Source organism: Salmo trutta, chromosome 24 (genome assembly GCF_901001165.1).
Source record: "Salmo trutta chromosome 24, fSalTru1.1, whole genome shotgun sequence".
Classification (NCBI taxonomy): Eukaryota; Metazoa; Chordata; class Actinopteri; order Salmoniformes; family Salmonidae; genus Salmo; species Salmo trutta.
The window spans coordinates 3,039,256-3,050,818 of record NC_042980.1 but is presented as its reverse complement, the minus strand read 5'-3'; the positions used below and the strand labels follow the sequence as shown (position 1 = coordinate 3,050,818).

The window sequence follows — 11,563 nt, the reverse complement described above, 5'->3', positions numbered from 1 at the left end:
CTAGCTGTTTTACATAGCTTTGTGTATTTCTTTTTCCTTGACAATGAGAGAGAAGTGTTGCACCGTTCCCGGAGGTACTGCAATACCGGGTCGATGCGTGGAGCGGATGGAGCAAGCCCCATTTCCGACTCCCTGTTCGAAAAATCCATTTAATATGTAGTCCCCCGATGGGGGACATATCAGATATTAAACTGATAAGAACAGATGATGATTCAAAGCTTTTATTCTAACTTTTCAAGCATTTACACAGTGAACAATTCACATGTCTTTTAACCTTTTAGTTGCCCATATCCAAACAAAACTTGTATTTTTCAAGCATTTACACATTGAACAATTCACATGTCTTTTAACCTTTTAGTTTCCCATATCCTAACAAAACTTATAACAAAAAACAAACCCATCACTTTTTCAATTAACCCTGAAACCCTTTCTCTTTTGGAAGAGATGGGCAACCAACACCCTCCCCCAACTTTTCCAGGGGGCTGCAGCAAAAAATCAAATATAAACACAAGCCATCAATAAACATAATCAATCCAAAACCCCAAAAACCTACCGACCTGCCTTCTAAACCTTAACTACTTGACCAGCCCCAACCCCCCTTTCCACCGCTCTAAGGCAGCATGGTGACCCCACTTCCTCTCCTCCCTTCTTATCCTCCCTCTCAAATCTCCCTCCACTCTCCTCACTATTCCCTCCACCCCCCAGTCTGCTCCTGACTTAACCAGCCCCTGCCTGGCATCCCACAGCCCTTTCTTAAAAAGACTGATAAGCAGCCACAACAGAAAACGATCCCTACCTACCCCCCCTGCTCTCCCCACCCCTCTCTCCACCCTCGCCCATGTTAAAACAAAACCCCCCTTCACTCTCCCTAGCAACCCCTGAGCCCTGGCCCACACTACTCCTGCGAAAGCACAGTCCCAGTACATGTGGCGTATTGTCTCCTCCCCACCACAAGTTGGTCTCGGGCACTGGGGGGACCGTGCCAAACTATGCCGGTACATGATGGATCTTACCGGCAAGCACTTGTGGAGGCTTAACCAATTTAGATCCTTAAGACGATTGTCTAGGCCCCGCGCCTGTATGGTCTCCCAGACCACAGCAGGGGTACCCACCACAGGGGGCGCACAAACGGTCCGTCTGACCTCTTCGTACAGGCATCTGTGGTCCAAACCTACTCGGGCGACTTCAACCTCGGGATGCGCACGTAGCCACTTCGCCGCATGGCTGAAGTGCCACGGCAGCTGTTCAGCCCGAGGACCCGTGTTGGACCACACCATTATGCTTCTCGCCTGGTACGAGAAAAACACCCGCAGGAAATAACCGGAGGGATGAATCACTGGAATAGCGAGCTCATTCAAAAGAAACGAAACAAAAATCGAGTCCAGCTTGAGTGGGAAGTGTGGAACTCCTCTCCCTCCCTCCCCGATGCTTGAGAGCATGCGAGCCCTGGCGACATACTCATACCTGCCCCCCCACATGAACTGAAACACGAGCCTTACTAGCCCCCTCCTCATGCTCGCTGGTAAAGGATAGATGTATGCCAAGTACAGAAGGGAAGGCAGTACATCCACCTTCAGGACCAGGACCTTGCCCAAGAAAGACAAGGATCTGGCCTTCCACATTGCCAGCTTCCTCTGTACCACCGCAACTCTCATGTTCCAGTTCAGTGTCGCGGAGCCGGAGGTCTCAAAGATGACCCCAAGAATCCTCAGGGCCCCATTACAGAGAGATAGTCCCCCGGGCACGTCCGTCCTGCCCCGCCATCTGCCGAAATATTTAACAGACGACTTGGCGAGGTTAAGGACCGCTCCCGACGCGCGGGTAAAGTCTCCAATTATGTCCAGAGACCTTAGCAGGCACGAGTCCTTGCACAAAAGCAAGGTGGTGTCATCAGCGTACTGTGTCATCTTAACACGTAAACCGCCGCTCCCAGGGACCAGCAATCCCTCCACCCCTGCGTCAGCCCTAATGGCAGCCGCCAGGGGCTCCATATAGAGCACGAAAAGGAGTGCCGAGAGCGGGCATCCCTGCCTGACCCCTGAGGAGAGGCCAAACACGTCGCCCAGATGGCTGTTTATGCTCACCCGGCACCCTGCTCCCACATACAAAATCTTGATCCACTTTATAAAGCGGTCACTAAAACCTAATCTACCTAACACTCTGAAAAGAAATTCCCTGCTGACGCGATCAAAAGCCTTGGCCTGATCAAGCGCCGCTACCATTAGAGGTAGACTTCTATCCTCAACCCAGGCGATGGAGTCCCTTATCAGTTGGAGGTTCCACCTAATGGAACGGCCTTCAACCCCACACGTTTGATCCTCATGGACAACGTAGGGAAGGGCTGTGCGCAAACGGTCTGCCATGACCTTAGCTAGTATCTTATAATCTACGCACAGCATGGTCAACGGCCGCCAGTTGCTAAGGTCGGCGGTGTCTCCCTTCTTGTAGAGGAGGGACAGCACGCCTACAGCCATTGACCTGCCCGGGACTCCAGTCTCGAGAACGGCCGTCAGGACTTCGAGGACCACCGGACCAAGTATACCCCAAAATTTGAGGTAAAACTCAGCCGGCAGCCCATCCATCCCAGGCACCTTCCCTTTCCCCATCCTCTTGAGGGCGTTCTCCACCTCCTCTAGTGTTATCGGGGCCTCCATCGCCTTTCTAATGTCCTCCGGCACACGCCGGGACAAGTGTTCTAAGAACACGGTACCCTGCTCTTCCTCTACTACCCTCTCCTGGAAAACCCCCCGGAAATGGTCAGTTGCCACCCTGACCATTTGCTCTGGCTCCCTAACCACCCTACCCTGTCCATCCCTCACCCCATAAAAGACCTGTCTTACCTGCTTTTCCCTAACTGATTTGAAAAACACTGCAGAGCAGGTCTCATTCTGCTCTATAAACTCAGAGTGTGCGCGCTGCAGGAAAGCACGGGCCTTCCGCTCGTGCACCTCCCTGAGCTGAGCCTTGAGGCTGGTAGCGTGCTCAACGTCCATCGAAATACCGAGGTTACCAGCCTCGTACTCAAGATCGAGTAAACGTTGGAGCTGCTCCACCTCCCTTCTCTCCTCTCTGCCCTTCCTCTTACAAAAACCAATAATAAATACCCTAATTCTTACCTTAACTACCTCCCACCATTCCAAAACCCCTCCGCACATTGGCCGGAGACCCTCAAGCCCCCGAAAAAAAACAGAAAAAACATTTACAAAAGCCCGCTCCTCCAGGATATCCCGGTTGAGCTTCCAGTACCCCCTACCGAAAAGGCAGACAGGCGCCTTGACCCGAAGGAGTACCCCGTCATGATCCGAGAAAAACACAGGCAGCAGACGCCCAGACAAAAGCCCCAAGGATTTGGGTAGAAATACATAGTCCAGCCTCCGCTCGACCCCCCGGGAGTTACGCCACGTGGGACCTGCTAGCGCCGGAGTAGTGTTAAGGCCTCCATCCACCAGACCATGGCTTGCCATAAGTCCGGTGATGGCCCCCACGCTACTATCCCCTACCCCTCCTAATTCTACATTAAAATCCCCTCCCACTATCAAAAATCTGTTTGTGGCACACAGAGGTGCCAGACTCTCCACCATCTCCCTTCTCTCTGGCACTGTCTGTGGCCCGTATACCCCTATAATCCTAAGTCTAAAATCCCCTAATGTTATGTCCACCCCCAAAACCCTCCCCTGCATCGCAACGTACGTTCCTTCCACCCTCACCTCCCTAGTCCCAAACAAAATCCCAACCCCTGATGAGTGGACACCCCCCACACTCCACACCGACTTCCCTTTTACCCACTCTTTTTTAAACTGCTCTACATCCCCCCCATCCCTTAAATGTACCTCCTGCAAGAAACAAAAGGTAAAACATATGTTTGATAAACAACTAAAAACAGCAGTTCTCTTTACAGTGTCCCTTAGACCCCGAACATTCATAGTCATTATTTGAATGTTTGCCATGGTTGCACACTTAAAAAGAAAATTCAACCAGGTGCAGGGTTCAAGTACTCACTCCGTCCGGTGGGTAAAGGTCCTCATCGATCATGGACGCTGGACCAGCAGCCCCCGAGGCCCCCCCAAACTTCCCACCCCCCATACCGCCCTCCAGAGAACCCCATGACGCAGGGAAGGGGTTGGGGATGGGGGGTCCCGGCGTCCCAGAAATAGCCTGAGACACCCCATCCTCACCTGGCAAAAACAGCCCCGGGGACGACAGGTTCGCGTCCATCTGGATTATTTGGAGAGATGGACCCCGCGAGGACAGTGGAGACACCTCAGCAGTACTGACCATCTCCCCAACCCCTCGTACATCCACGGACAAAAACCTTTGACCCTCTACCTCTGAGGCCTCCCCATCCACTGCATCCCCCCTCTGAGAAACCCAAGATGCAGGTAAGGTGTTGGGGTTGTGGATGGGGGGTCCCGGCGTCCCAGAAAAAGCCTGAGACACCCCATCACCATCGGGCATACACAGCGCAGGGGTCACCAGATCTATGTCCATCTGGGTGTGTGTGAGAGATGAGACCCGCGGTGACAGGGGGGTCACCTCTGTGGCACTGTCCCCAAATACCCTCCCCACCCCTTCCAGCCCACTCTGGCCCTCTCCCGTCTCGAGGGAAAGCCTCTTTTTCTTTTTCTTCCTCCGGGCCTCTCCTGATTCCAAAAACAGCCCTGACTCCTGCTGGGCCTGCTGTGCTGTGGAGGCGTCCCTCTTCGTTCTTGGAGTGGCTGGCAAGGGCGAGATGGACCCCCATTCCACCGTCCTCGTTTGTGAGACTTGGATCTCCTCCACCATCTCCCTCATCTCCCCCACGAGGGCCCCGAAAGCCTCTTCATCTACGTAGTCTTCGTCGAGGGATGAGCCCAACTCTCCTGTTGCTCCACCAACCTCTCCCGGCGGCCTACTGATGGATTGAGTACCCGTTGACATCTGGGTCTCCGGGTCCACCTCCACCGATGATCTCTCCAAAACGACCTTACCCCCGACGTTTGGAGCTGGCGAAGACCGGGCTTGCTTCTCCGGTTCCCCACTCGCCATCCTCCTTGCTGCCTCTTCCGGCCTGTGACCTAGGTCCCCTTCTCCTAGCCTCCTCTTCTCCTCCATGCCTTTTCCTCCGGCCATCCTTCCCCCAGCAGCCGCCGCCGCGTACGTTTGTTGCCTCGCCGGGCACTCTCGAAACAGGTGCTGTTTACTGCCACACCCATGACATTCTTTTGGTGCCATACAATTTTTGGCCTCGTGTTCCTCCGACATGCAAAACCTGCATTTTACCAGCCCACATGAGGCTGTTCCATGCCCGTACTCCCTGCATTTCCTGCAGAAAGGTGGCTGACGTGCATAGAACAGCATGCCTCTGTCCGACCCTAATGAAAATACCGCAGGGGGATGCAAAAAGCCCTCAAACCCCCCCGGATCTTCCCTTAGGAGCACCTGGAATTGGCGGCGTCCGTTCCAGAAGCCCAGCGAGTCCTTTACGTACCTGGCTCCCGATGTTACCTCGCAGTATCGACCCAAAAAGGCTGCCACTGCCATATCCGTCACATGTGGATTATACATATGTATATTTATCGTTCTAAAATTCCTTCTTGCCAGGCACACGATGTTAAAAAAGGACAAAGGTCTCTCCCCCTTTGCCTCCTTTACCTTCTCCATTACTCCATCACTCTTACTTTCCGTGTAGAAAGTTACATCGTATGCCTCCTCCATTGAGTTCCCCTGCAGGCACATCACATCTGGGACTTTCAGAGATAGCGCCCCCATCAACACGGTCCTCGCAAAGGTGTCCCTCGGCATCCTTGTTTCTCCTTCTTGCTTCCATGCAAATCTTATCGTGTTCTTTAGTCCGGCCCTCGGAACCGACCCTGTGTTCCCACTACCCGCCATTTCGGTATGGCTGTATTTTAAATTTGTTTCGATTTTTCCCGCCAAAAATCAAAAACTCTCTCACCGCCCTCCGGCCATCGGCCTTTAACTCAGCGAGCTCTGGGGCACCTCAGTACCAAGCTTGATCTGAGCCAAAAGGCCGAGAAGCGATAACCCACAAATTGACCCCTGCACCCGCCGGGCCCCCGGGGGTCTCGGCAGACCTCAGCGGTTTGGCAAAAGTTGTCTCCTCCCCACCCGACGCTTCCCTGGTGACAGGCGGGTGTTTTTTTTAACAAGTCGCTAATGCGTCTTTAAGTCACTAGCTCTTTAAGCCTAGTGCGACTATTTGTTCAAAGCCCGGAAAACACGTCAGTCGTCGTCGGGCTTGAACTCAATTGCCCGAGCGACTACTTTGAGTGGAAAAATACGCCGGTCGGTCGGTCGGTCAGCCGGCTTCAAGTCAAACGCCTGAGCAAAAAGTCTCGGCGTCATCTCTGTCAATTTCTCTTGAAACAAGATACCGGGCTCTGCCAGAAGCAAAGCCCTTCCAAAAATATGTTGAACTCGTAAGTGTTCCTCTCCACGGAAGTCTTTAGTAAAAGGCGAAAGGCTTGTGCGTAATGAAGAGAAACCAGAGTCGTATGGAAGTCAGAGGTCGGGGCCCGAGACACACACTGTGCACTCTAGGCCGGGTGCCCGCGGGTGGTTCCCGAACCCACTCTTCCAAGTTTGAGGGCTGTGGGTAAAAATTCACAGACAGACAGACAATCCTGGTGAAGTGATTGTATTTTTTGGGGGGGTCAAAAACACAGACAGACAGACAGACAGACAGACAGACAGACAGACAGACAGACAGACAGACAGACAGACAGACAGACAGACAGACAGACAGACAATCCTGGTGAAGTGATTGTATTTTTTGGGGGGGTCAAAAACAGAGAGAGACAGACAGACAGACAGACAGACAGACAATCCTGGTGAAGTGATTGTATTTTTTGGGGGGTCAAAAACAGAGAGACAGACAGACAGACAATCCTGGTGAAGTGATTGTATTTTTTGGGGGGGTCAAAAACAGAGAGAGACAGACAGACAGACAGACAGACAGACAGACAATCCTGGTGAAGTGATTGTATTTTTTGGGGGGTCAAAAACAGAGAGAGACAGACAGACAGACAATCCTGGTGAAGTGATTGTATTTTTTGGGGGGGTCAAAAACAGAGAGAGACAGACAGACAGACAGACAGACAGACAGACAGACAGACAGACAATCCTGGTGAAGTGATTGTATTTTTTGGGGGGGTCAAAAACAGAGACAGACAGACAGACAGACAGACAGACAGACAGACCACTCCACCCACTCCCCAGTCCACATTGGATTTAACCAAAACCGCCCTAGAATCCCACAGAGCTACCTTCCCCAAGGAAATCAAGAGCCAGATTAAAAAGGATCCCCTCCCGCTCCTGATCCCCAAACCCCGCCTCAACATAACTGCATCAAAGGATAGAAGGATCAAAGGATAGAATCCCCAGCATCTGGAAGAAAGAGCCCAAATCCCCCCAAACCCTCCTGGCAAAGGAGCACTCCCAAAAAGTGTGACGGAGCGTCTCCTCGCCTTCACACCCTTCCCTTGGGCATATCTTGACCTTTGACAGGCCGTGCCTGTAAAGGACCTCCCTAACTGGCAGACGCCCATGTATACACAACCAATTTAGATCCTTCAACCTGTTAGAGAGACCCTTTTGCTGAATTGCCTGCCACACCACCGGCCCTACCCCATAGAGACCGACAGGACCCCGCTTAGCCACCAAGGTCCTGTATAAAGCCCTGTGGTCCATGCAGAGCAGAACCTCCTGGCACTCAGTGTGCCTTCTGCTCCACTTCACCGCATGTTTAAAATGAGCCGGGAGGGATTCCGCCTTAGGTCGGGAGTTGTCCCAGGCTACCAACCTCCGCAGAGGGAAAGATAGCCAAAACAAAGCAAAAGCCTTGAAACCATGGTTACAAGGGTTAACCAGACTTTTACATATTGAAGAAAAGAAAATAGTGTCTAACTTCAGAGGGATGTCAGGAACTCCCCTTCCTCCCTCCTCCACTGATTGCACCATCCAGTCCCTTTTTACATACTCATAGCCCCCCCAAACAAAAGAAAAAATGGTTCGCACTAAATCCTTCCTGTAACGAGGAGGTAAAGGAAAAACATAGGCCAAATAAACCAAGGACGGAAGAATGTCTGCTTTAATGACTAGAACCCGTCCACTCATAGAAAGCCGACGAGCTTTCCAGAGGCCCACCCTGGTGCGCACTTTCGCGATCCTCTGCCCCCAGTTAATTCCCTCGCTACCTGTCACTTCAAAATCCACTCCCAGGACCCTCATAGGCCCCGAGCAGAGCGGGAGGCCACTGAGGCCTTCCTCTCTCCCTGCCCATGGTCCAAAAAACTTGACTGATGATTTCCCCAGGTTGACCCTAGCCCCGGATGCCTGTCCGAACTCCCCCAGGACCTCCACCGCCCTGGCGACACTCCCCTCGGATGTCAGAAACAAAGTCATGTCGTCCGCATACTGGGAGATCTTGACCTCTGAAGAGCCCCCTACGTGCATCTGCCCGAATGGCTGCTGCCAGCGGCTCCATGTACAACACAAAGAGCAGTGGAGACAACGGGCAGCCTTGACGTACCCCAGTCTGCTGAGGAACCACCTCCCCTGCATGCCCATTTACCAAAACCCTACTTCCCACTGCAGTGTATAGAATCTCCACCCACCTCATAAACCCAGCCCCAAAACCCATCCTTTCCAACACTGAAAAGAGGAACCCATGGTGCACCTTATCAAAAGCTTTTTCCATGTCTAAGCCCACCAACATGAGGTGCACCCCTCTGTCCTGGGCCCAAGCAATACAGTCCCTCACCAGACTCAGGTTCCATTGTATGGACCTCCCCTCCACCCCACAGGTCTGGTCCTCATGTATGACATGGGGCAGAGCCTTCCTTAGGCGGCCCGCAAGGACACGGGCTACCACCTTAGATAGTCTGCACACAGTAGTGTAATGGGCCTGTAATTCCCCAGGTTATCCCTTTCCCCTTTCTTGTAAAGCAGCGTCAAAATCCCCTCCCTCATTGAAGACCCCAGGAGCCCTGAATCATATACCGCCTTAACTACCAACAGAAAATCTCTGCCCAAAATCTCCCAAAAGGTAACATAAAACTCCCGGGGAAGCCCATCGCAACCTGGCACCTTGTTGGTTGGTAAACCCCGCAAAGCAGCCTCAACCTCCGCAAGCTCGAAAGGGCGATCGAGATCAGAGGCTTCCTCCGGGGGAACCTTTTTCCTCAAAAAACCCAGAAAGACGTGTTCTTTCGACCCATCTATGTCCTTTTCCCTAAAGGACTCTTGGTAGAAAGATGACGCTGCTTCCACCATCCCCTTTGGGTCCGAAACCATTCCCCCCTTTTCTGTTCGCAGCTGAGCAATAACTGCTTTGGCATGGGCAGCTTTTACCTGTTTGAAAAAATATGAGCTGCTAGCCTCACCTAACTCGAACTTATCTCGTTGACACCTAAAGAGAAAGTCCCTGGCCTTACCCTGAAAATACAGGCCCAACTTACTTTTTAAAACCTCCATCCCCTCCCCTCTCCATTATTCTCGGCTGACACCAAAGCAGTCAGCTCCCCTTGAAGCCGCAGAAAAACCTCCCTGTCTGCTCGGGCCTTAGCGACACAGTGCGAAATAGCCAGGGTGCGCACATTGCGCTTTACGGACTCCCACCATTCAACTAGGGAGCCAAAAAAGGGCTTGAGGTCCCCCCATAGCTCATAATGGGATTTAAAAGCCTCCCTAAAGGAAAGATCCGCCAAAATTTGGGAATTTAATTTCCAAAACCCTCTTCCAAATATTGGCACGTCTACCGAGAACACTACCTGGACTTGGCAATGGTCAGAAAACCAGACCGGAGAAACAGTGACTTGCGATATTGGCACAGATACAGGTAAAAAAATGAAATCTATACGACTACGGGAACCCCTTAAATTTTCCCATGTTATACCCTCCCCTTTGGGGTCGCAGACTCTGAAGGAGTCCTTAAAAGAAAAATCTTTTACCACAGAAACCAAATAGGGAAGGCTAAAGTCCCCCGTACCTTCGAAAGAGACATTGAAGTCCCCGCCCAAAACCACAGTTCGGTTAGTAACACAAACATCTGGCAGAGCCAAAAAAAGATCTTTCCTACCTCGAGGCTCTGCAGGTGCATAAATGTTAATAAAACGAAACTTCGCCCCCCTCCAATCTGCATCCACCACTAAAACCCTCCCCTGTATAACAGAAAAGGAACCCACCACACAAAAGTCCCTATCCCCAAACAAAATCCCCACCCCAGAGGAGTGCACCCCCCCTATCCCCCATCTGGACTCTCCCTTCGCCCACCCCCTTGAAAAAACAGGAACATCCCCCATATCCCTTAAATGAACTTCTTGTAGAAAACAAACCTGGAAGGAGACACAGGAAAGGTACTGAAACACCCCTCCTCTCTTCCCCATATCCCTTAATCCCCTTACATTCACTGTTATTACTGTGAAAAGTGCCATAATAAGAAAATAAGCAAGATCACCCAGCATCTCCATACAGTCTGTCAGATAGGAGCCTCCCCCATCCCGCTGTCACTCACCCCTTCCAGGTACCGGTCACTGTTCGGCGTGCCTGGTGCCACGAAAGAGCGTTCAGGGCTGGAAAAGTCCACACAGGCTGATACCTGTCCGCAGACCAACGACTCTTCCCCAGGACTGGAAGTGTGGTCTCCCCCTGACAGTACCTGTGCACAGTCCATTGAGGCCTCCTCAGGATTGGTGTCCATCTCCGTGGTGCCTGTCCCAGGAAGCGCAGGAACCAAGCAGGTCCCCTGGACCTGCTCCCTAGACCTCCCCACCGAGGCTGCTAATGCAGGAACCTTCAAGACAATAGGATCCTGGGTCTCGGCCCCCACATCTGACCCTTCATCCCCGGTATCCGGATTCAGCACTGTGAACCGGTTGGAGATGGCCACCAAAGGCCTCCTGTTTTCTTCCATTGCTACCCGACCAGCGACCCTCCTCCTCTTCTTTCTTTTCCCCTTGTACACCTTCCCGGACTCTCCATTGTCTGAAGATGCCGATCCAGTCGACCCGCCCCCCGAAGACGACCTCATCTTCCGCGAGAGGGTTCGGGTAGCCGAGTCGTCTGACATCTCACTCAGCATACTATCCTCCCAGGCTCCCGTCAGCAGCTCCATCTCCTCCACAGTCCCTTTCGGACTGCCCTCCTTTACTGTACTTTCCCCTGGGGCTTTCGCCACCTCCTCTGCTGCCGCTCGGATTTCCTCAAGGACCTCCTCTATTGGCCGGAGGGGAGAGCCCGCAGCACCTTCCTCGGGGCCATCACCGGCTGCCTCCGCATAGGTCCGTTGCCTATTTGGACAGTCTTTAAACAAATGGCCCTGCTTCCCACAGCCATTGCAGACTCCAGCCTCCCTGCAGTTGGCTGCCCCGTGACCTGGTTTCCCGCAGTTTCTGCACTTCAGCAGATTGCACCCCGTGGCCAAATGACCAAAGCTACAGCAGTGCCTGCAAAAACTTGGTTGGCCTGAATAAAACAGGTACCCCCGGTCCGCTCAAATGGAGAAATAGGCTGGTGGGTGCACCAACTTATCTGCTCCTTCCGGATCCCTGTTCAGTGCGACACG

At 52.5% G+C, this 11,563-nt stretch overlaps 1 non-coding gene and 1 pseudogene across 1 annotated transcript; both read right to left on the bottom strand.

Moving 5' to 3' along the window:
* Nucleotides 1-52: 52 nt before the first annotated feature.
* On the bottom strand, nucleotides 53-222 carry LOC115161566 (uncharacterized; annotated as a pseudogene).
* A 6,154-nt stretch (nucleotides 223-6,376) lies between these two features.
* LOC115161619 (U5 spliceosomal RNA) lies at nucleotides 6,377-6,493 on the bottom strand. The gene has a single exon (XR_003869316.1). It is a non-coding gene; the product is annotated as a U5 spliceosomal RNA (small nuclear RNA).
* Between the last annotated feature and the right edge of the window lie 5,070 nt (nucleotides 6,494-11,563).